Below are 27,500 nucleotides of genomic sequence, written 5' to 3' on the forward strand. Positions count from 1 at the left end.
GAGGGACCCTTGTGTGACTTATGGCCGTGCCCGCCGTAATGACAGTTTATGTTGTCCCCAGCTCAGGGCACCGCGACACGCACAGACAAGCTGGGAGAAGGATGACGCGCATTACCGCAAGAGATGAGACACTCTGACACTTCATCCCTTCTGCAATTTGAGCAATGGGCGATAGATAGCGGAGCAGAGAACACACAGTGAGGGGGCAAAAAAAGGGGAAGAGAGAGAGAGAGAGAGCAGAGAGGAAAGAGAGAGGAAAGAGAGAGAGGGAGTAGTGAGAGAGAAGAAGTGAGCAGGAAAGAGGGAGTGTGGGGGGGGGGGTGAATGTGTGAGTGATACAGAGGAGAAAGTGGAGTGCGTAAGTAAGTCAGAGACAGTAAATGCATGAAAGAAAGCGGGAGAGATGAAAAGATGAAATGAGTGAAGGAGACAGAGAGAGAACTAGAGACACTAAAGGCAGTTAACACATTCATGCAGAGCCTATGTGATAACTTTATTATCACCAGAATGGTAATGACCATGTTTTACAGTAATCTGTTAAACTTCAGATTTTTAACAATGTCACGGCTAAGATGATTAAGCAAATAGTGAATGTTCAATGTGATGAAATTGAGATATTCATATAAATAATATGGGGAAAAAATATAGACAAGACATAGATGGAAAGACAGAGAATACACTAATGACGACCACACCGGAAGGCGGAAGAGGGATGAGGGAGCTGCAAGATGAAGTTAAGGCTGGGAGAAATTGATGAGCTCTGCCTGTGCCTGATACAGAGCATCTGAAACCCCAAGGACACAAGAGTGTTAGAAAGAGAGAGAGAGAGAGAGAGAGAGAGAGAGAGAGAGAGAGAGAGAGAGAGAGAGAGAGAGAGAGAGAGAGAGAGAGAGAGAGAGAGAGAGAGAGAGAGAGAGAGAGAGATGGAGATCAAGGGGAGGGGAGAGTGAGTGATGAGGACATTTGCAGAGTGGCAAAGGGAAGGGAAAGAGACAGAGAGTGGGAGAAGAAGAAAGACAGGACAACAGCAAGGGGAATGAGGAAATGGAGTGGGTAAAATAAAGCTGACGTAGACGCTCATCCCTGTGGTCCATCCCTCTTTCATCTCTCTCTTTCTCTCTCCCTCTTTCTCTCTCTCTCTCTCTTTCTCTCTTCCCCTCTCCACTCCTCTTTTCCTCAGGTGATGCATTGTGTTCGCTGAAGTCTGGTGACACCTACAGAGCTGCCTGCCATGAATCTTTAATGCTCTCTCTTCATAAATTACAGCCAGTCTGACACGCTTCCTCCCCTTCCATCTTTCTTTCTTTCTTTCTTTCTTTCTTTCTTTCTTTCTTTCTTTCTTTCTTTCTTTCTTTCAGTCTTTCTTTTGTGGTCCCTAACTACTGAGACATGTAGCCTGAGAGGAGAGGAGAGGAGAGGAGAAAAGGAGTGGAAGAGGAGATCAGTGCTGGAGCAGGAGGACAGGAAAAGGAGATAAAGAATAAGACAGAAGAGTGGAGGAGAGGAGGGTGGGCGGAGAGGAGGTGGAGAGGTTAGAACAGGAGGAAATTGCTGAGATGAAAGAGTGGAAAATGTTGGCAGAGAAGGAACAGAGAGAAAAAAGTGGAGAGGAAAGGGATGGAGAGGAATAGGAGGAGCAAAAGGAGGGGAGAGACGAGGAGAGGAGGAGAAAGGGAGCAGAGGAAGAGGAAGAGGAGGATAGGAAGATCATATGCAGAGTAAGTGGGGAGGAAGAGGTGAGGTATGGCAGAGCAGTGGGAGACAGATGGATGGAGGTGGAGAGTATGGCTAATACATCTCTGCCATCGCTGAACATCTTCCCCGCCCTCTGCAGCACACACTCAGAACCACGCAGACACACACACACACACACATGCACGCGCGGACGGACATAAACACACACACACACACACACACACACACACACACACACACACACACACACACACACACACACACACACACACACACACACACACACACACACACACACACACACACACACACACACACACACACACTGATTCCCCTCCGACACACACACACACACACACACACACACACACACACACACACACACACACACACACACACACACACACACACACACACACACACACACACACACACACACCGTCTGCATTACTGTGCAGTCATTGCCATGTACATGGCACAACCATCCGACGCAGTGCTCACAGAGACAGGAAGACAAGCTGCACATCGCACACATTTCTTACACACACACACACACACACACACACACACACACACACACACACACACACACACACACACACACACACACACACACACACGCACATGCACAGACACACACTCTCACAGTAGCATGTACTGAGTCTAAAACTTCTTGAAGACGGCCTGTGGTATGACCATGTTTTAAATGTAAAGCCAGAGATTCACAGGGGAAGAGAGAAATGCCTCAGGCAAACTTCTAAATGCAACCACCAACAATAAGCACATTAATATAAAGTAGGGTCGGATTAACGCACAGGCTTGATATGGCTGCAGCCTAAGGGGCCCCACCTGCCAGGGGGCCCCTGATTGGCAAGAAGTGAAAAAGACATTTGTCTTAATGGTCTGGCTCTCTATTCTGCACAGAGATGAGGTAAGATAGCTTTACTTGGCCCCATCTTACCGTACATCGCTTCTAAGTAATAGTTTGGGGGGTAGTCGTGTGGTGTCTCTGCAATCAGTGTTCTTGATGCATGCATTTCGGGTAAAACGGTCTATCTTGATGTTTGGCTTGGGGCATTTGACTCTATGAAATGGCAAGGTGATTAGTTGGTCATTTTCTGGAAGGCTGCTGATGAAAGGAAACAGTAGCCATCTCAGTGAGTGTCTGTGATCATATATGCAAGGCACCTGAACATAAATAACACACGAGCTTGGTGTTTGTGTGTGTGTGTTTGTGTGTGTGTGTTTGTGTGTGTGTGTGTGTGTGTGTGTGTGTGTGTGTGTGTGTGTGTGTGTGTGTGTGTGTGTGTGTGTGTGTGTGTGTGTGTGTGTGTGTGTGTGTGCGTGTGTGCGTGTGTGTGTGCGTGTGTCTGTCTGCGTGTGTCTGTCTGCGTGTGTCTACGGTTTGGTCTCATTCCTCCTAGTTCATTATCACCCCCCAGGGGAAGTCCACAATATGCTCTGACTACACCAGCTTCTTACAGCACAACACAGTGAAGTTGAGCAGAGAGAAGAATAGTCAACTACCATATCATGTCCAGGTACAAGTTTCACAAAATTGGAACTCTGAAGGAGTGCTTATAATCTGCATTTATAAACTGCATTTATAAGGTGCAAATTGTTGAGTGTGGTGAAGTTTTGTGTTGTTTCTCCTCATGGTATCACACAGTGATATGATACCAGATCTTTTTTGTTTGAGAACAACTTTTAGAAAATGATACTTCATAAAAAATGATAACAATTGATACTTGAGCACTTGAAAATGATACTAGACACATTGATATATAGTGCAACTTTAAGTCTTGTCTTGCTGCGAGTGTGTGTGCGTGTGTGTATTTATGCGTGTGGCCTTTTTCACATGTCTGTGTGGCTGTTTGTTTCTGTTTGCTTAGGAGATGGAAAAGGTATATGGAGGAGAGAAAGAATGTGTGCTGTGAGTGTTAATTTTTGTTCTGAAGGTTAAAAGAACATCACTCTCTTTCAGGAATCACAGTAAAGTCAACCCACCAACAGAAACCACTAGGCAGTGAGACCAGCTAGGTAGTGAAATTGTACGTGAAGAGTATTGAGCATTGGTTAGCCAATAGTGTTGAGAGGAAAACAAAAGGAGTCTTTAAGTGCAATGATTACTTTTCTGGGATTACTAATGGAACCCGTTCCTTCCCCCCATTGCACTGCAGAAGAAAGCTGCCGGATGAACTAAATCAGAAGGAATTGACAGAAAACTATTCAAATTCAGTCATGCTTAATTACCTCTTTCATAGTGCTGCTTTGTGAAGTCTGTCTTTTTCTATTCAATTATCCTTATCTTTCTTTCCCACCCTTGTGTTTGCCCTACCTTCTCTTGACTGCATTATTTCAACTGTATTTATGACTCACATACAAGCCCATTATCAACTCCCTCTCTCATTTACCTCTCTCTGTAACATCTCTCTCTTATTTGCTCTCTCTATCATCTTCGGCTGTCTCCCTTTTTTCCTTTTCCCCCCAAAAACATTATGGCATCCATCTCATCCAAAGTATGGCCTTCATCTCATCCAATGTAGGGTATAGCACTTCATATTTGCCTTCCATGTGTCTACTCTCTGCTTCTTCTAGTTTGCACATTACTTCCACTTCTCCAATCCTGCACAACCCCCAATCTCTCTCTCTCTCTCTCTCTTTCTCAAACATCATTTTGTCTGCCTCATTTTGGATGTACTTCATTTCAATTGGTTCAGCTGGAGCCGTCAGTCCACAGCACCGTAAGATGTGATGGTGCACCAGGTGCACATAATGAACACCTTCCCCATTACCAGGCAGACACACAGAGAGAGAGAGAGAGAGAGAGAGAGAGAGAGAGAGAGAGAGAGAGAGAGAGAGAGAGAGAGAGAGAGAGAGAGAGAGAGAGAGAGAGAGAGAGAGAGAGAGAGAGAAAGAGAGAGAAAGAGAGAGACAGACAGACAGACAGACAGACAGACATTGAATAAAAGAGTAATGTGAGGCACTTTGAGGGCAAACATGTAGACAGTGACGTGCTGTACATCGGAAATGAGACCAGATGCAAAATTGCAGAGCAGTTCCTGCATAACCTCACTGAAATACAAAAGCACATCAGTAAATGATATGCAAATGTTTCAGTGCTGGCATTTTGCAATGTACAACTATAGTTACAGCAGGAGGTAGCATAAAAAGTTTACTTTGGAGGGTATTTGACATGGACAGGGGACAGGATGCCCTCAGATTGGAGCCAGCCAGTGTGTTGGCTGGCAGGAGAGTCTAGTGAAATGAGGCAGGAGATGGGATGGAAGTGTACAAGCTTTTTGGTTCGTTAAACTCAGGATCTTTGAAGTTTTTTATATGCTTGAAAATACATGCACACGCGCATGCACACACACAAACGCGCACATGCAAGCGCAAACGCATGCACGCATGCACACACACACACACACACACAGTGAGTTAAATACATGGAAAAGGATGGAAAATAAAGTGTATAAAATGAGGCATTGATAACAGATAGCTAGCAGTGGAGTCGTGAAACATTAACCTTACAAAATTGCACTGGTAGGTACAGAGTAAAACAGTTCTGGCCAATAGGCTTTGATCAGTTCTGTGAATCATCAGAAAAATGTCTGTTTGTGAGTATCTCATAGTGCATTATTTTATACCCTAGCATAATTTTACATCCACACCATGTCATACTTATCAAACTAAAAGGCATCTGTCAGACAGCACAGTAAGTGGAACATTGGCAGTGTGTGAGAAAGTAATAACATCATAACACCATATGCTTTTGATTAGGAGCTGTGGCCTACCCATTACCATTGGCCACAGGTCAACAGTATGCCGTGATGGAGTACAATAATAAGTAATATTCCCCTCTGCCAGCCAGAAAATTCATCCAGACAGCTCAACGTCCAGCCAGTGTGTGTGTGTGCGTGCGTGCGTGCGTGCGTGCGTGCGTGCGTGCGTGCGTGCGTGCGTGCGTGCGTGCGTGCGTGCGTGCGTGCGTGCGTATGTGTGCGTGCGTGCGTATGTGTGCGTGTGTGCGTGTGTGTTACAGCATGTCATCTGGCCAACAGGGCAGTAGCGAGGCCCAGGTTCTTATATATTCATTAATACACGTATATCCCTCCACTTCGACAAGCCAACCTGCTGCTATTGCCGCAGTTGTAATATGGCTAAATAGTAGCCCAATGGCATGCATTATTTGTGTATATTGGACAGCTCTCACAAAGGTATTAGATGAGCTTTCGGGGTCAGTGGGGGGCATTGCTTTCTTATCATCAGAGCAGAGTAGTTTCAATTAATTACTTTTATGCGAAGCACGTGTGCACTATATTATGAAAAGTATTACGTAATCTGCCTTGACTTAACTGCCATACCATTCCAAACCCATACGGTTCAATACTGTAGGATACCGGTTCATCTTTTGCAGCTATTATAGCTTCTACTCATCTGGGAAGGCTGTCCACACCACAATGTTAAAGACTGTGTTTATAGGAATTTTTGACCATTCTCGCAAAAGCGCATTGGTGAGGACACACTGTGATGTCGGTCAAGAGGGCCTGGCTCTAAGTCTCTGCTCTACTGTAATACATCCAAAGAGCATTCTACTGGGTTCTGATAAGGACTCTGTGCAGGCCAGTCAAGTTCATCCGCACCAGACTCTGTCATCGATGTCTTTATGGACCTTGCTTTGTGCACACACACACACTTGATAGCTTCGGGGCTCAGGGACAATTGCTTTCCCTCTGTGATGTATGGAGGACAAATACAATGTTTTATTTGAGATTTTCAGACATACTGTCTACGAAGAGTGCAAAACATTTTGCAGGACTGCACCACCCTGATTACCACCTGCTCCAACTGCTGCCCTCAGGCAGAAGATACAGGTCCTTACAGGCACGAACTACAAGACTGTGTAATAGCCTGTACCCTGAAGCCATTAGACCACTTAATGCTAGTGCTCTTACATAGGTCTCTGGACTGATGTTCTGTGATTATTTTAAGGGTTGGCACTTAAGATCCTATTGTGTGTGTGTGCGTGCGTGCGTGCGTGCGTGTGTGTGTGTTGTGCACCTTTTTTAAGATATCAACAGCACTGGGGTTAACCTTGAATTGCGAGGAGGGGGATCTCATTTTACTGATTGATTTACTTTATTAATTTATTATTACCTGCGCCAAAGAGGTAATGTTTTCGGTCGCGTTGGTTTGTCTGTCTGTTTGTCTGTCTGTTTGTCTGTCTGTCAGCAGCATAACTCAAAAACTTATCAACGGAAATGGACAAAACTTTGTGGAGTTGTTGATAATGACCCAAGGAATAAGTGCTTAAATTCTGGTGGTGATCCGGAAAACGGACCGGAACCAGGACGTTTTTTTAAGATTCTTCACCATTGCCGGTCTATAGATCTAGACGCCCCTAGTGACCGCAAATTGAATTGCAACATTCCAGTTTCTAACTCCACAAAAAGAAGGTAGAAAGACAGGGTGTAATCAAGCACGTTCCTTGGCGGAGGTCTGCGCTCTCTGAGGGCTTCTAGTTACTCATATTATTATAATGTATTATACTTCATGATATACTCAACGAATTTAGACTTTCTTTGAGGATTACTTTTTGGCGACTTCTATACTTGAAACTATGCAGTGCTGTTGCTCCATATAATACAGTTTTACTTTCAATGCAGCACCATGCGCACACACCATGACACAGTTCCAAACATAGCAGAACACAGCACTCACTTCTCATCTTCACTCTAGTCTTTCATCCTCCACCCTCTGTGCCATTTTCCATCATAGACAGACAGACAGACACACGCACACACGCATGCACACACGCACGTAGGCATGCACACACACACCTACCATGAGTGAGTGTGAAGGCCTTGAGGGTGCTGCCACCAAGTCCACTTGTGCTGTGTCATCTGCATGTGGACTAACGCCATGGATGAAGAGCACCTGGCCGCTGTTCTGGATGTCCCTCCGGGCCACCATCCTCTGCTGCCCGTCAATCAGGAAGTCCGGACTGGACACCTCAAACGTCACCGCCTGGTTTCCCGTGCAGTCATCAAACATTACTACATTCACATGGGAACAGATACATACATACAGGTTAAAACACACAGGGAGAGAAAAACACTAGCGTGCACGCACACACACACACACACACACACACACACACACACACACACACACACACACACACACACACACACACACACACACACACACACACACACACACACACACACACACACACACACACACACACACACACACACACACACACACAGACCCACACGCCATGCCCATCATCTGACATGTTTGAAGTAACCGCTGTCTCCCATAGAGCTCTCAGTTGGCCATGGAGCTTTGAGCTGCATCATTCCCATCACCAGCCTGCGGCTAACACAGAGGCACAAAGGCTGGACTATATTGGGGGTGGTTTGGAAGAGAGAGTACTAATGTCCCTTCTGAGTTTGTCCTCCACAGGTCAGTGTACATACAGTACAGTACATGCTGAGCTGTGGGGGACGAACTGAGAAGGGACAAAGTGTGTGCGTGCGTGCGTGCGTGAATGCGTGCATGTGTGCGTGCCCGTGTGCCCGCGTGCCTGCGCATGTGTCCTGGGGAAACTTGGGCTTCATGCCTGGAGCGGAAATAAACCATCTGTCTGTCTGTTTGGACTTGAAAGTACATTTTGGAAAGTTTTATTAGAAAAGTTTCTGTGTGACATGAAAAGGCACTTTCAGACAGAAGTGTCCGCTGTTAAACACATTCATTCCCCCATTTCCACGAACACATGTAATATTAACCACATAGCTCAAGGAAACACTGCTGTTGTTCTGTACAAGGCATCACACAAGCACACACACACACACACACACACACACACACACAGACGCGCGCACACACACACACACACACACACACACACACACACACACACACACACACACACACACACACACACACACACACACACACACACACACACACACACACACACACACACACACACACACACACACACACACACACACACACACACACACACACACACACACACAAATGCTCTCTCCACCATTTTCCCTGGTCATATATTTCTTTCTCATGTACCACTCACTGCCACAATGGATATCAAGGAACACCACAATGACCGTGGGTACGTCATTTTTCATGTATAACGTTTAACTGTAAAAACCCTACAATAAATGCAGAATATAACAAATAGTCATAGTTTTGAAGCAAAACAAAGATATTCTTTCGTGATGAATGGCTTTATGTTTGAGAAATGTTGCTCCAAGGAATGCATTGCATGATGGCTACACAATCTATAGACAGCCTTCCTATATCCTTAGCTCCTACCCCCTCACTTTTGCAAGTAAATAAAGCTTATGAAGCATCTGATGCAGAGGAGTTCTTCACATGGAGAAAAATGTGAAACAAAATTGGACATCTTTTTATGTCATCACTAATTTAAAAAGTTGGCGACCAGCAGTAGCGTATTTTTGTACATTGAGAATGAGTGTTTTTCATCTGTCATATTTTTGAATTCAATGAAGAGTTTACAATGACTGCTTTCATTAAGCGGGCTTGCAGAGCTGACTCTGACTCCAATCTGTGAACAGGACATGTGCCAATTATTTTTAGTTTTTTAACAACAGCAAGCTAAAGACCCAGAAACTGATTCTGCCCTCTGCCTTAGAGCACCATACTAACTGCCATACAGTCAATCAGAACAGGTGCTGCCAATAAAAGGTTCCATCTCAACTGTCACTTTCTCTCAACATTCTATTCTTAACGAGCACCTGCAACTACCATTCTAGAAGTCTATTGTTCAGCTCTTCAATGCAATGTGATATTGTCTTGCTGGAACATTTGTGACAGCCAGCTGCTTGGCTCAATGGTTAAGGTGCTGGATTAGAGATATGGAGGTTGATTTTCAAAATTATATCATATGCAGTGTTCCTTAGCCAACTTAAAATACCATGTATGTCATTTAGTATCAATGGCAAATGTGCTGGATTAGAGATATGGAGGTTGTGAGTTCGAATCCCACTCGGACCCATGTTGATTTTCAAAATTATATCATATGCAGTGTTCCTTAGCCAACTTAAAATAGCATGTATGTCATTTAGTATCAATGGCAAAGGTGCTGGATTAGAGATATGGAGGTTGTGAGTTCGAATCCCACTTGGACCCATGTTGATTTTCAAAATTATATCATATGCAGTGTTCCTTAGCCAACTTAAAATACCATGTATGTCATTTAGTATATCCCCAAAATGCGGAGCTACAACACTTTCAAGATGGCTGAATCCAAGATGGCTGAATTGTTCGGCCCATAACTTCTGACTGGGTGGGTGGATTTTTTCCAACATTTATTTTAGCTTTGATTTCTCAATAGTACTTTGTTTTTAATTTAGGGATAGAGATATCAAAAATAAAACTGCTCATCTCTGCCCCAAAAGGCAAGCCCGCTCCCAGCATTTTCTGTGAGAATGCAATCTAGTTTTATTTTGCTTTATATATTTCTTATTGGACAAGCTAAACTAGCCATGTATGTACATGTAAGCAGGAATAAAAAAAATGGAGTTGAATGTAGAGGACAACTTGGTTTTGGTGTTTACTTCACTGGTTGAGTTTATGATTTTGACTGACTTCCCTTTTTCAAGGAAATTAAAGATCTTGTTTCTTTTGAGAGCGTAAGCTGGCAAAATAATGCCTTGTGTACTCTCAAAGGTGAAGCGCTTGTATTTAAATCTATTTTTGAAGTGCCTGCACACGGATTATGGAATGTTATCTTTATTCATTTGCTTTATTTATTTTTTATTTACTTACTTTTTCTTTAAAAAAAAAAAAATCAGTGACGCTCCTCTCTCTCTCTCTCTCTCTCTCTCTCTCTCTCTCTCTCTCTCTCTCTCTCTCTCTCTCTCTCTCTCTCTCTCCAAGGTAACTTATCTGTGGCACCTTTGGTATTCTCTCTGAATCTCAAAGGTAAGCTGGATGATTTATTCATTCCAGTCGTCTCTAATCATCCAGAGAGGGCCTGTGTTTGCTTGCTGCAGTGAGCAGTTGAGTTCCTCTTCCAGCATTCTGTTTACTGCACAGTAATATGCATGACTGCTTGCGTTTGTGTGCGTGTGTGTGTGTGTGTGTGTGTGTGTGTGTGTGTGTGTGTGTGTGTGTGTGTGTGTGCAGCACTCCACCGTGTGCATCTCTGTGTTGCAAGCGTATCGTGACAGCTGAGAGACCCTGTTGAGCCAAAATAGCTTCCTGCTACTAGCACCTTTATGGCCCGTGTATGCCAGGCGCTACCTACGCGACCCATGTAGCTGGGGTGGTTGATGAAGTTTCGCCGTGAATTCGCTTTATTCGCTCTGGACGCGGCAAAGACATGTTCAGCTAGTCACATAACGGCTCTGTCTTGACAGCCTGGGACATTCGTCGATATGAACATTCCAATTGGTTTTCGCCGAAAAATTTGCTCTAGTCGCTCAAGAAGCTTCGCTCCTGGCGAATTCGCTCTGGTAGCTTTATTTGCCTTCCCTGCATAGGGAAATAATTACTTCCGCCTCTCAGGTCGAGCAGTTCGCGCTTGGTGTACACGAAGCTTTAGGGAAGTCACTGTACACCCCCCCCCCTCTCTCTCTCTCTCTGTGCATGTGCGTGCGTGCGTGCATGCGTTCGTGCATGCGTTCGTGTGTGTGTGTGTGTGTGTGTGTATGTGTGTGTGTATGTGTGATTGTGAAAAATGGCCATGAGCTACAAGAAAAGGGTAGCACATACTAACACTTGTTCAACACACACACACACACACACACACACACACACACACACACACACACACACACACACACACACACACACACACACACACACACACACACACACAAACACACACACAAAGCCGTGCTGGACATGGTTGAGAATGCGGGGAACAGTTGGCGGCCCTTGACTTGGCTGACTCTGTCTGTCACTCCATGTGAGTGCTACTGTGGAAGAGGACAGATTCTGCTTCACAGTTAAAGCCAGACTGCAGGGGCTACCGACCAAATACGACCTGGCATTGTGGTACCCTCAACACCACCAACCACCCTGCAATTTGCGAAACAACGGGGAGGATTTTAATCATGTTGCAGTATAATAGGGGGAAAACACACCACCAACAAAATATAGGAGTTAATAAGGGGGAAAAGTGAACTGTCCAAATCAGTCACTTGGCCTATGCATTCCACCTCTTGAAGGAGAGAGGGAAGGAAGAAACCCCATCAAAATAAACAAGAACTGAAAGAAGCTACAGTAAAAGCCTGCTATTGCATCACAAATAAACAGGGCTGGACTGGGGGGACAAATAGGGCCCGGGCACTTATGGCTGAAAGGGGCCCTTCATAATTAACGGCACAGAACTGACTCACCGGTGGGCCCCTGCACCGGGAATTTCCTGCTATGTCAGATGGCCAGTCCAGCTCTGCAAATAAAGCATATACTACATGGGTAGCTGGCTTGATGAAATAGGAAATAAAAGCTGGACATCTGAACTTCTGCTTCATAATCATCTTTCGGTCTCACACACAATTTTCCTTGGTGGACCACAAAAATAGGAGAGTTTGGCTTTCTGTTCTAAGACTTCTCGGCTGCTGTAGCTCTCTCTTGTTGTCTAGTTGAAATCAATACAAATCAAGTGGATTGAAGTTGCCTTGCAGTGTGCTTAACCTTTTCCTCTCCCCACTTAGCCCTTTCATCCTTCCCCAACACACCCATGAGAGAGAGAGAGAGAGAGAGAGAGAGAGAGAGAGAGAGAGAGAGAGAGAGAGAGAGAGAGAGAAAGAGAGAGAGAGAGAGAGAGAGAGAGAGACTCCCTGCCTAACCTTTTTATACTATGCAACATCCCTCACTCAATCTCTGCAGCAGTGGCGCTACACTTCAAACTGACTATCCAGCACCCGACCTGCATCGCCACCCCCTGCTAAGGCCTACTCTCCCCCAAACCCTCACAGCTTTCCTGGGGTTCAGGTGAGGTGATGGGGCTGGTGGGGGGTCCGGAGATCTGAGAGGAGGGATGGAGTGAGTGAAGGTTATATTATGCATGCAAAGATGTTCTGCACATTTTCTGTGCTCTTGGATAAAGCTCCAGGAGAAAGCTTGCAAACACACACAAACACAGACATGCACACACAAAACACACTAAGACACACGCACGCACGCACGCACGCACGCACGCACACACAGATTCTCCACCCTTAACTCAACACACGCGCACATACGCATGTGCACACAAACACACACACACACACACACATGCACACACAAACACACACACACACTTTTTTTTGAGAAAGAAAAATGAGAGTGGCAAGTGTGAACAAGGAGCAAGTTGAGTGTGGGAGAGAGAGGGAGGTTTAGAGAGAGAGAGAAACAGACACAGAGAAGTAAGAGGTAAAATTCAATATTTAGCTGAGAAAAATCCCATTTCAACACAAAGCTTTAAAGGCTTCATACACTTTGTGTAACCTTTACAGACTGTCTTTGATGACCGCGCGTTGAAAGCTTTTTGTTTTCCAGATGAGAAATTCGTTCCCACGCATGCACGCAGACGCACATGCACACACACACACACGCACATGCACACACACACACACACACACACACACACACACACACACACACACACACACACACACACACACACACACACAGGTAGAGAGGCAGCTCCTCTCACATTGAGATCTGCTGTGTGGTGTGTTTTGCAGCCGATTTTCTGCTGAAAACTTAATGTCAGGTGTGTATGATGGGGGGCACAAAGAGATGAAGGAGCTAATGTGTTTGTGTGCGTGTGCGTGTCTGTGTGTGTGTGTGTGTGTGTGTGTGTGTGTGTGTGTGTGTGTGTGTGTGTGTGTGTGTGTGTGTGTGTGTGTGTGTGTGTGTGTGTGTGTGTGTGTGTGCCAGCCTACACATCTTTCTCTCTGGGTCACGGTGTGAGCCCATCAGGGGGGTTAAATTAATGAATTTACACAGTCATGAGATTAGACTTGTGTCCTATGTGCAAGTGTGACATGATTACTTCTTTAATGTGCTTGCAGAAGTCATCGAAAATGGAAACAGTGAGCCGTCTTGAAAGTTGTAATTTTTAACACATTGAGTACCGACGACGTAATAATGCGTTTTTCACGCCCATGCGTTGTATACCAAAAGGTAAAAATACGTTTTTGCATTTAAATATCATATTTTGAATCTACACCCTTCAATTGACAATATATGTGATTTTGGTAGCTCTGTGATGGACATAAATGACAACATTTGCAGTCAAAAGTTGTTTGATTGTTATGATGTTTGAGTGTTATGATTTGGATATTTTAATTTAACTTACCAAGATGTCTGGATGCCAACCCATGTCGCCTATCGTGTGCCTGCATTGATTTCCCTAGTACGGTCACTGTAGCATGTGTTGTCTCTGACTTCACGCAATAGGTAAACACCATTGTATATCGTGCCTGGAGTATCTTGAACTTTCTGGACTTGCTAGACCTTTACCAGATCCTTGGATCCAAATGGCACCCGAGATGTGATTGGAGTAATGCGCTCCGATTTGGACGTTTGATCGCCAAAAAGATAAGTTTCTGTGTCTTCCTGTATGTGAGAAGCCAGAAGCTAGCATGGCTACATATCATATGGATCGGATGGGCTAGGCTACATATAAGCATCATATCATTTGGATTTGTTGTCAATGTTGGGCTATTATTTCGGGAGTCATCGGGAGCTATTTTACCAAATGTCTCACCCTCTGCATGTGTGCAAAGAGTTTGTGTTCAGTCCACGTGAAAAACGGGGATTTCAAAGGGCATCGATTGCCAGTGTCGTAGTGTGACATAGCAGGAGGTGTGCTGCCGTATTCGTGAATCTGCTATGTTGTTGTTTCCCTAGTACGATCGGTAGCGTGTATTGTGTCTGACTTCACACAATAGGTAAACACAGAGACCATTGTATACCGTGCCAGGAGTATCTTGAACTTTCTGGGCTTGCTACCTAGACCTTTACCAGATCATTGGATCAAAATGGCACCCGAATTGTAATTGGAGTAATGCGCTCCGATTTGGAAGTTTGATTGGCAACCAGATAAGTTTATTTGATTATTCACCCCCATGTTGAACTGTCTTCCTGTATGTGAAAAGCCAGAAGCTAGCATAGATGGCTACATATGGATCGGATGGGCTACATCTAAGCATCATATCATTGGGATTTGTTGTCAATGTTGGGCTATTATTTCGGGAGTCATTGGGAACTATTTTAGCAAATGTCCGACCTTCTGCATGTGTGCAAAGAGTTTGTGTTCAGTCTGTGTGAAAAACGTGGATTTCGAAGGGCATTGATTGCCGGTGTCGTAGTGGTATAGAGCAGGAGGTGTGTCTTGACGAGCAGGAAGATGCGTGTCAGAGCTAACCTTGCACCAAATTGTGATTAAAACCAACTCGTCCCCTTTCAAACTCATCACATTCTGAAGAAGCGCACCCTTCACAAAAACCTCAATATCTCTGATTGTAGCTGAATTCCATGGATACCCGCTTCGGTTTAGCGTGGGTTTACTCGGCAATAAAAGCTCGTAGAGACACACAGTTTTCACCTACTAAGAGGGCAGCGTCTCCACTTTCAAACGAGTCATAACATATTTCAGTGGCCCTATCACATAATACGCTGTGAGTCTACAAAAAACGTCAAAAAAGGGCTTAGAACGCTGGTATTCTACGACATAATTCCGTGAGCACCGCCGGTATTCAATGTGTTAAACAAACTGAAAATTATACTGGTTAAAACACAGGACTGGACTGGGGCAAAAAATCAGCCTGGGCATTTTTTAGTGAAGATAGGTCCGCCAGGCATTGAGAGAGACAATGAAGCCTGTGACAACATTTTAATAATGTATTATAAGCTATTTTGACAACAACCAAGATTAATATTTAATTCTTACTGATACTATTACATTGAGGGGAGGACCAGGCCAAAATCATCAACAGTCCACCGGGCAAATGCCCTGTATGCCCTATGGCCAGTCCAGCTATGGTTAAGCATATCTAAGTGTGACATTTTCAGATTTCTGGGGAAGTTTATTTGTGAGGAAGGAATTAATCAAATAGCCCCTTGTCTCAAATAAGCCTACACACCTGGTCTCTTATGTGATTGAAACAAATAATAGCCCTGGTTATAATGAATATATTATTATATATTCAAATAATGAATAGTGGAAGACGTTATTGCCTATGTTTTTACAAAATAAGATAGGCCTAATACAATATTCCTTCTGCACAAAGTATCTTACTGTTAATAAAAGGAAATACACTGTCCAATGGTTTTCATTGCATTATAATGCACTAGCTGATGATCGGAATAACATTTAGTATCTGGTTTCGAATTCGACCAAATCTACTCTACACTTTATTTTTACATGACAGATTATTTCTCCTTTGTATAGAAAATACAGTATATCATAATTATATTATTATCAAATTGGTGTGGTCTCCTTCTTATGTTGTGGCAGCCTTCAGCCAGGCAAGCTCAAATGTCACTTTCCTTTTTGTTATGACACTTTCCTGCTTGTTTTTGTTATGTAAGTCTTCTTTGACCAAATTCTCTGCACACCATGCTGTGCAAATGAAGTTATCTCAGCTAAAGATCTTGTGACATAGTCTCCCTGCGGTCCCCACCAGCATGCCGCTGCAGTGGTGTGATGGCAGCAGGATAGGAGTAAATAGACCTACCTAACTACTACAGTACATTTCACATTTTGAAGGGAGAGAGGTGTGGCATTGTCAACACAATCTCTCTCTCTATCACTTTCTCATCTTTCATCTCTCTATCTCTCTCTCTTCTCTCTCTCTCTCTCTCTCTCTCTCTGACACATACAAACACACGCACGCACACACGTGCGCGCACGCACACACACACACACACACACACAATGCAAACACACTATACCACTATTCTTCCCACCAGAGTTTTTTAGGCTGATAACAACAATTTACAATGTTTGATGGTGTTTCCCACAGATTCAGATGCCTTTCTATCTACTGCATTGCGAGGCACAGTGTGCACACACCTCTGCAGTACAGTTGAACCATCGTACTCTGTTATTAACAACACAGAAAACACTTAATCATAACACAGACATCAGTTTACATCCTGGTTATTATTTATAGGCATATCATCCCTGTTGCTGTGTTTTCTTGATCCAACTCTTTGAGGAGTAGGCCTGCCATCACAAATATGTGATTAGAATTTTGCTGAAATTTTGAGTGCTCATTATGATGTCATAGGGACTAGGGATGTCCCGATCCGATATCTGGATCGGATCGGCCGCCGATATAGGCAAAAAATGCGTATCGGGATCGGATCGGCAAGCACGAAAAAATCAGATCCAGAATCCGATCCAGAATCCATTGTTTTTCAAAGCCCGGTCCGTGTTTTCCGGCTCACCCGTAATCCAGTTTTTACAGTGGTTGTTCTTAAACTCCGGTCCGCATTTTCCAGCATACCTTCAGCTGTTGTCAGCACACATGTGGGAGCAACTGCAGCTCATTCGGCTCTCACACGCGCAGGCAGCGTAAGTTTTCCGTCTGTGGTTTCAAAGAGCTTAAAACTGTCCTAAGTGTCCGTGTTGCGCGCTTCATGCCACTCTGCCTGCGTTTCGGATGGCATTTCAGTAACAAGCGCTAATGTTTGGCTACAAACACTGAAAGTTCAGATTTCACATGCTTCTCTCCGAGGCACCGCTTTCCTCTCATCCCCCAATGTTTGTTTGTTGCCCAGCCACTACCGCTCCCTTTCTGTCCCATGACGTGTGTGTGCGTGTGTGAGTGTGTGTGTTTTAATATGGACAATGCCGTCTTGCTAAGATGCTAAGCAGATGTGCTAATTCACATGGAGGAGCAAAAGCATACAGTAATAAATGGTATTGTTAAATGTTATTGTGTCCACTGACCTGAGTAAATAAATAGCCTATTATACTCAACAGTGGTTGTGTCCGAATTATTTCATGATTTATTTTAGCTATTTATCTAAATCCATTTTGATTAATTTGTAGCAGTTGTTTAGTTGTAATTGTTGTTTATTGGCATTAATCTAGGTTGTAATAGGCTACCTATGGCATAATGATGGAGGATCTTAGGCTACTTTGGGCATATGAGAGGGCCTCCAGTAGCCTAGGTAGGCCTATGCCTACTGTGTGTCTTGGAATTTTCTTTACTTTTTTGTCTATGTTGAATGTAGGCTAAACTTCTCCTGAATTGTCAACATGCTGGCAGCCTACAAAAAAATCCACCTTTGCATGGGATACAGATGAATACTTCAACTGCTTGAATAAGCATTCAGTTACAGTTTAGAATATTATTTGCACTGATGGATTTTCAATGGTTTACGTCGAATCTAGTTCAATAGTTGAGCACTGGTGGCATTTTTGTTTGTGTAGTTAATTGACTATTATTTTGCCAAATTTGTATTTAACAGGTTTCTCGGTACAAACCATTGTCTATTACTCAAATTCACCTAATTCAGCTGGCTAGTTGTTATCAAGAGTAAACCCCTTTTCAACATGAGTGTGACAAGAAAGTAAGTAGGCTAAATAACTTTCAACTTAAATACTCCGATAGGCCGGTATCGGATCGGAAGTGAAATAAACTATCGGTATCGGATCGGAAGTGCAAAAACCTGGATCGGGACATCTCTAATAGGGACTTTGCGATTTTTGTGGAGATGAGGACGCGCTCAAGCGCGAATCGCGCGGCCCTATTCATTTGTGCATGTGCAGTGTCAAATTGGGTCGTAGCACTGCTTTAACTGTGCGATTTACTCACGAGGCACGACCAGAATTTCAAACAGTTTAGATTTTCTTGCGACCCTACGATTGCACGACTGTGAGGTGAAATCGCTTGTCGTTACCCCATGTACGCTACAGGATGCGAGACACGCGATTGAGCAAGAAATCGTCCCGACTCCCAAAAAGTCAGGAAAATCAGGGCAAAAGTCGCACAGTGTAAGCCTGGCTTTAGTCACTGGCAGGGTTAACACCTGTGAAATGTGTCTTATGACATACAGTATAGCTCTACAGCGGTCAACATGTTATGGAAGGCCAGGTTTTTATCTACTGTTAGCCTATTTGTAATAAAACATATGGGCCTAAATGGCAACAGCAAACATATGGAAAAAATATTAAACCTACCGGTATCTTATAAGGCTGTCCTTACCTTCCCCCAATTCTCTCTTTCTATCCACCTCTCTCTCTCTCTCTCTCTCTCTCTCTCTCTCTCTCTCTCTCCCTCTTTCCATTCTCAACATTCCATCCCCCACACATAAACATGGTGACATGGCTGGCATTGCTGGCATTTTGAGTCAATCTGCCCTCATTGTTTCCAGAGATACGCAGGCGGACTCCCCTCCCACTCGCTACAGAGATACCGCCTTCACCCTAAACTCCTCATTTGTTCTCTGACAGCGGACTTAATTGGCTAATTACACGCACAACTGCTTTGTCAATGTGCCCTTAACAGATAAATGCAAGGTAAAACCACCGCCAAGACCTACAGTATTTGTAGTGTATGAAATTGTGCAAATCTCACCTTTGTTTACACCAAAGGGATTTGTTTTTTTTCCCAATATGGAAGCCAACACCAACGTTTCTGTGAGTGTGTGTGTGTGTGTGTGTGCGGGCATGCGTGCAAGCGTGTGTGTGTATGTGTGTGCGGGATGGTGGGGGATGTCCTCTAACAAGATTAAATAAATGAACAAATCTAAAATACAATCGCCTACCATCATTGCTTGAATTCATTATCAAATGTGCAATTAGCCAACAACCATCTGGAGACAATGACTCAGCAATCGTATGGACCCAGCGTTACTGAAACACACACACACACACACAAAAGCAGGGCTTCGAACCGGTTCAAGGAACGAAAACGAAAACCAGGAACTTTTTGTATTTCACAGGGAACAGAAACGAAACCGGAAACTTTATTATTTTTTTATGTTCTGGAACGGAAGCACTTATTTAAGAAGTATGGTAACCGGTTAATACCGGTTAATTCCGTTCCTCAAATTAAAAAAAAGTAATTATTTTCCTGCGCACGTTACCATGACGGCTGAGGTTCATGTCCTGTGTGACATCAGACATTCTCTGACTGAATGGAGAGAGAGCTGTAGATTACAAAGTCTTCACTCCACATCTTAATTAAGAGAAACCACTGTCATACAAAAGGACAGAGTTTGCATTGCATTATTGTAAGACATTGCAGGGAAGCACGTGTAAAGCGCACCGACAATGTTCGACGTTATTGGGCATCCATGGCTCTTCAAATATGCACAAACTCACAATGTCCATCATAGTGCTCCCCGTGACCCAAGTCAGCGTGGAGCGCACATTTTCATCATTGAGGTTTATTCTCTGCTTCTCCGCTTAGGTCGTCCCGAATGACAAAATTCTGGAGGATATTCTTTTCATCCCCTTGAATAAACAGTTTTGAATGTAGGCTGACTCGTTTGCACTTCCGTCTTTCTTGGTTAGCGTCACTTAGGTCCATGGGGAGTAATCAGCTGACGGGAACGAAATTAACCGTTCCGGGAACAATATTTTTTGGTTCTAACCGGTTCGGGAACGTCAATTTATTGGTGGAACTCAGAACCGGAAACGTTATAATTCCGTTTCTGTTCGGAACGGAACGTTTGGAAAAAAATAACGGTTCAAAGCCCTGCACACAACACACACACACACACACAGACACACACACACACACACACACACACACACACACACACACACACACACACACACACACACACACACACACACAAGCACACACGCACACGCATGCACACGCACACACACACACACAATGTAAAATGTACAAGTACATCTCTTGTGTGATATTCACATCTTTTCAAAGTGAGCGCATTACTCTTCTTGCATAGGCAAAGGATTATTCAAAATACGTTAAGGTGTGTGAGGTGAACATGAATGAATATGTATGTGTCCTGCATAAAGAACACATCACTGGCTGCAGACCAGTGCAGTCAGTGTGTGGGCACTGATCACAGTAAAGTGATAAAGTTTAGTAATTTGATTCCTAAGGAAATTAAGGAGTACAGTACAGCAGCATGCATAACACATAATGCACAAATCTCACATCTGAGAAAGCGTACAGTATACAGGTGAAAGACGTTTTTTGGGCTCAGACGGTGGAGTAACAGCATTTTATACTCATTAATTAATTGGTGATTGGTGGTTGATATGTTGCAATGGATATGGTTCTTAGATAGTCCATTAAAAACAAGCAAACAAAAAAACCCATACAATATTGGCACTGGCTGGCTGACCCATACACACATTACAGACATCTGGCTATATAAGGAACACATGCATGTACATGAAATTCCTTTACTGCCAAGGGGGAAAGATAAGAGGCATTGTGTTATACGCATAGCCATAGACTGGATGTGCTTTTGTCTTGGTCTGCCCACTCTTCAATCAGACCTACAGTATCTTTGTTCCGAGCCCACCCATATTATAATGTTTGCACATGGGATGATCAGCTAATGGGGGCAGCCATCCCTCCAGGGCAGAAAAGAGGACTTGGGGTGGAACCTATGATGAGGCAGCCATACCTTCAAGCAGGTAACAATATCTACAGAGGCTGGTTATAAAGGTGGGCTAAGACAGTGTTTCTCAACCTTTTTTTAGGCGAGGCACCCTTTCAATTCATGAAAAATGTCAAGGCACCCCAAACCAACAAGCCGTAACATGGCATCGCATTTGATACCACACAAGCTTAGAAAAGTAACACATTTGGAGACGTCACACGACCTACGTTCAAAGTTGCAGCTGACTGGCGCGACCTATATCTACTTAATTTTGCGTAAATGGCAGATGAAAGATTCCACTGACTAATATTAACTCATCAATTTAGAAAAATATGTATTATATTACATAATTTATTTATCAGCCACGTTTCTGCGGCACCCCTGAGGGGCCCTGCGGCACCCCAGGGTGCCCCGGCACCCCTGTTGAGAATCACTGGGCTAAGATACTAACATATGTGGACATACTTAAAGGGACACTGTGCAGGAAATGGTCAAAAAAGGTACTGCAACTATGCTGCTCATTGAAATTGGGCTGCCTATTGCCAAATTTGATCTTTACATGAAAGTTTACTAAGTAATAAACAAATATTTTCTAGTATGGTCCAAGTACAGTCATTTTTTGCAGCTAAAAATGACTATTTTTGGAAATTCAAAATGGCGGACCATGGAGAAGATCCCCCTTTTCGAATGAAAAGTGCAGTTTTTCCAGTCATAATGAATACTTAGAATTTGATGCTGGTGGTAAGTATTCATGAAAAAGGTAACATTAGTGAATGGGAAGCATGAATTCTGGAAATAAACAACTAAAAATCTCACACAGTGTCCCTTTAAGAAGGACGCAGGAATCCAGAGTACCAGTGAATTGAAAAGATGTAAGGAGAATCGGGATGATTGGAAGCAACGATGGAAAGCTCGTCTGAGGACGACCTAGAGAGAAGATTACTCAGCCATACTTGATTAGTCCATAGGCCTATAGTGTATCTGTAGTCAGCCATACTTGAGTAGTCCATAGGCCTATAGTGTATCTGTAGTCAGCCATACTTGAGTAGCTGATGCAGCCATACCTGCAAGGTGGCAATGATGACTGCAAGACATTTTAGTTCCCCCCATCCTATTCAGAATTATTAGTAAATACAGAGTTCACTACAAGATGTAAACTATTAGTAAGAATCAAAAGTATCAATACCAGATTTGGCGTTGGCAAACAACATCTGCAAAACAGCAACATCCTATCGACAGATGAGACAAGAATCAACTTTTACGAGAGTCATGTAAAGAAAAAAGTATAGCGAAGGAATGGAACTGCTCATGATTCAAAGCATACCTCCTAATCAGTGAATCGTGGGGGTGGTAGTGTCATGATGTGAGCATGCATGGCTATGACTGAGTGTCTAATTATTGCAGATTTTCGTAATTAACTGGAAAGGATTTGCAACCAAACACTGAATAAGGTGAAAGTTTGATCAGAAAATGTTTGTCCAAGCGTGATCAATAAATGTTTCTCCATTCACTTTTGGTCCCTTTAAAATTGGGAGGCACATATAAAAATGGTTGTAATCCCACACAGTTCACCTGATATGGATGTATATACCCTCATAACACAACTAAAAGTCTGTACCTATTGTACATCTTATTTGTTTCATTTCAAATCCATTTTCTCATTACCGGTATATTGTAGGCTATGTATTGAGGGAGGGGGACTTATGATAACTTAGTTCCAGGCCCCGGCCAAAGCTGTCCGTGGCCTTGAATGGTGGTACTGTAGTTGGCTGTAATGGTAGGGCTACGATTAGTCAGCCATACCTGAGTAGTTGAGAGGAGGTAGCCATATCTTCAGGCGAGGACAAAGCCTAAAAAATGGGGGGAGGGCTAGGCTAAGATGACTCAGCCTCACCATACCTGCAGGCAAGGTACAGTGCAGTACGAGGGCTGGGGAAAGGGAAGCTGGCTCTAACACTGAAGGTGAGATACGATGAGCTCTCACTCGTCACGTCAGCAGAAAAAATCCTAGAAAGTTTCTCAACATCCTGTCGAGCTTCGTCTACCCCCCTCCCCTACCCTCCTTTTCTGTCACATTCTCTCACCTTTCTTTCAGTCTCTGTCCTCAATTTCCATTTCATTTCTAACCTCTGACTGACATTTCTTTTATCTCGCTTCCCACCCTCCTCCTCTCTTTTCTTACTCTCCTCTTTTCAACCCTTCTCTCATGCCTGAGTTTGGCTTTTTCTCCTCTGTCCCTCTCTCTCTCTCTCCCTCTCTCTCTCTGTCTCTCTCTCTCTCTCTCTCTCTCTCTATCTCCCTCCCTCTTTCCCTCTCTCCCCCTCTCTCTCTCTCTCCCTCTCCCTCCCTCTCTCTCTCTCTCTCTCTCCCTCTCTCTCTCTGTCTCTCTCTCTCTCTCTCTCTCTCTCTCTGTATGCTATTAAACAGAGCTGACAAAACCGCAGGTGGTTAGATTGGGGACTAAATCGCAGCATGCCACTGTGTTGCAAAGAGAGAGGGATAGAGAAGGGGGAAGAAGAGCGAAAGAGACAGAGATAGCGGGAGAGATGGATGAGATGGGGAATAGACAGATGAACCGAGATAGAGGGGAATGAGAACGGAAAAAGAGGAAAAGAGAAATGATGGAGGAAAAGAAAAGTGTAAGAGCGGTAGAGAGGCAGAGAGAATGAAATGGGAGTGGATGATAGGGAAGGACGTGAGAGGAAGTGAGAGAGTGGAGCGAGGGGGATTGTGAAGGATAGGGAGGGAGGGAGGGAGGGAGGGAGGGATAGAAGGAGAGAAAATAAGAAAGTGAAAGAGAGACGTGGAGGCAAGGGGGGTCATGGGTAATGATGGATGAATAATGAGAAAATGACTCACTGGGTTTGCTCAGCGTCTCTCAAGCACACGCTTCTGTTTTTCTCACACACACTTGCAGGCTTGATGCTGCCCCCTGGGTATATCACTTCACTCATCCCTCCTCTTCATCACACACGTGCATACATGTGCATGCACGCACCCATACATACACACACAAATGACACACACTCACACAAACAAACAAACAAACCACACCAACACCACACACAAATACATTCACTCAAACACGCACACACACATACATACGCATACACGCACACACGTACGCACGCACGCACGCACGCACGCACGCACACATACACACAAACACACACAAACGCGCGCCCGCATGCACATGGGTAGATGACGGATAGGCAGCAAAAAACATTTTTTTCACAAAACATTGTTTATGAGGGAAAAAAGTATATGTCTACGTAGTGCAGCAATTAATCTTTCAAAAAATCCAAGTGGTCACAATGTTGGTCTATTCATTGATTATTTATTTACGTTGATAAAGCAATTTGCTGAAAATATGTCCTTTGGTGTGACGTTAAGAAATAAATATATTAAGTAATGTAGAAATGGCTTGATGGAGTTTTATGAACATTGTTACACTCTTCATATTTATTGCAATTTGCAAAAAGTCTTAATTTAATGAGAAATTACCATTTAAGTATTTTTTTTTCCATTAGATGTGAGATTATTAGAAACCTTCGAGGAAAAACAGGGATATCTTTCTTTTAAATGTTCAAAATTGTCCGAATTTATACTAACTTTTCAGGGACGATCATTTGTTTTTCCCTAATGCAAGATTCAGTGTTTATCAAACATATTGTTTAGCTCAAACAAATATTTGAGCGTTTAAAACATGTCACACCGTAGGACATTCATGTCACGCTAAAGGACAGAAATGCAAAACTGAGCCAGAAACAAATATATCAACATGATTATTTTGTCTTTTGATAATAATATAATGTTGTATTGAATATGGACCTACACTTTACACTTATAAGTCTTTGAATCGTCGATTATCAGCCTATCGTAACTCTTAATGACAGCCATGCGGTCATTAAATGTAACCTGCAGAGCTCATAAGACTCATACTGAAGTGTGACCTTGGCATGACCATCACACTTTTGTAGGTATGATATGATTGTCATATCATTGAACCTGTAGTGTGTAGTGGCCAGTGCCTGTTTGGTATCTCAAGCTGGACAGCACATTTATGCTGTATATTGAGCTCTCCACAGCATACTTTATTCATCTATACTCCTCTATATACTCTCTCACTGATCTTTCCTTCACTGTTACCGTTATATTTTATGGTTTCAAAGCACCATTAATGACATTTTATATAATTTGACAGTATCTAAAATCAACAGCAAATATTCATCAACAATGCATCAAAGTATAAATTCCAAAGGCCAATAAAGGAATAAGTAATTTGAATACACAATATTTATCTAGTCAAACAACAAAACAAAAAAAATATGTACTACCAGTTGTTTTAAAAGCTATTTCTCAAATATCTAGTCCATTGGTGTGACCTGTTTGTCCTTTGGTGTGATACTCCAAAGTGTCACACCATAGGACTTTTACCATCTCACCATAGGACTTTTACCATCACACCATAGGACTTTTGAACTTTTGAGTTAATTTAAAGCCATGTCGTTGCCAACTGAAATACAATTTCACCTTTAGTAAGATGCATTTTCATACATCTACATAAGAAAAAAATATGAAAAATATACACTATTGTCAAAATTTATTTTATGGCTGTCACACCAAAGGACTACAAAACTAATACATCTTGTGGTAGCAAAACATAATTGATTGACTGAAGAACTCTGAGAGAAAAATCTAAAATCCACCCTTGCCATTGGCTTCTTAAGGGTCTAAAGTCACAATTTATGTAACGCTGGAGCTTCAACAATAGATAATTATCCACAGAATTAACCAAAAATATGATGTCACACCACAGGACATTGTTTTCTGCGACAAAGTTTCATAAGTCCATACGGTCTCAGAAAAACAGGAAAAAAATTAAGCATTGCCACTTACTAAAATAGACACCTTGAAAAACATGCCAGGGTTGTTTAGACAAATGACTGAGCTTTGATTATTTATTTAAAAATGTTTTAATATGGAGAACCAGGCTTGCCTCAGTCACACCATAGGACAAATGTGACATTTGACTCAAAATTAAGTATACTTATTTAAGCTCTGGATTTATTACACATTACTTTTTCACAACAACGGCATTAGTTTAATCATTTAAAGCATTGACAATTTTGAAAGCATGAATTTACTTAATTTTAAGAGCCTGCGACAGCAAAATGTACACGTCACGTCATCTACCCACATACACTTACACACTCACACTCTCTAGCCAGTTCTGTATCTCATTACCTCCTCATGTAGCAGACACAGCTGTTGGACAGCCTCCAATGTGCACACATGCACGCAGGCACACACACATGCACGCATGCATGCATACCTTACACATAAGCATGCACACCTCTCTCTCTCTCTCTCTCTCTCTCTCTCTCTCTCTCTCTCTCTCTCTCTCTCTCTCTCTCTCTCTCTCTCTCTCTCTCTCTCTCTCTCTCTCTCTCTCTGTCTCTGTCTCTCTTTCTCTCTCCCTCCACTTCACCTTTTGATCAGCCATTTGATTGATAACTTGGTCATAGCCCACGAAGGGTGGTAAAAATATGACTTCAGGGTAGCTGCTGCTTGGTTGTCTACATGTAATACTAAGAGTGCCATGCACTGGCAACAGTATACAGCATTTAGTCACACTCATGCCTTGATTGCATTCGGTTGTGTTCAACGTGAAAGCATTTGTGTGTCCTATGCATACCATGCATAACACAAGTGCATAAGAAGTATTGTCCAGGAAAGTGAGTAGCAGATGGTAAACACACTCATTATTAAATAAACATATGATAGGCTTCCTCTGGTGGCTACCAAATGCCATGTCATATAGAAAGAATGTGCCTATATTTGGCCTCGTTTCTGCTTTTGCTCTACTGTACTGAAATGTAGTGTTCCGTGTTACTTGTTCATGTGGTCTGTGAAGTGATGAGTGTAGAATGTATCATTATGGAGAGTAGTGAATATTTCACATTACATATTGGAGAGGAAATATGCAGCCAACACACACCACACACAGTCACACACACACACATGCACACGTGCATGCACGCACATGCGCACGCACGCATGTGTACACACAGACACACACACACACGCACATACACACACACACACACACACATACACACACACACACACACACACACACAAACACACACACACACACACCACACACACACACACACACACACACACACACACACACA

The 27,500-nt window shown here is 43.2% G+C and overlaps 1 pseudogene; it reads right to left on the reverse strand.

The window, feature by feature from the left end:
* LOC134448158 (cadherin-13-like) overlaps positions 1-27,500 on the reverse strand; it is a 235,933-nt pseudogene that overhangs the window by 190,728 nt on the left and 17,705 nt on the right.

This window comes from Engraulis encrasicolus, chromosome 4 (assembly GCF_034702125.1).
Source record: "Engraulis encrasicolus isolate BLACKSEA-1 chromosome 4, IST_EnEncr_1.0, whole genome shotgun sequence".
Lineage (NCBI taxonomy): Eukaryota > Metazoa > Chordata > Actinopteri > Clupeiformes > Engraulidae > Engraulis > Engraulis encrasicolus.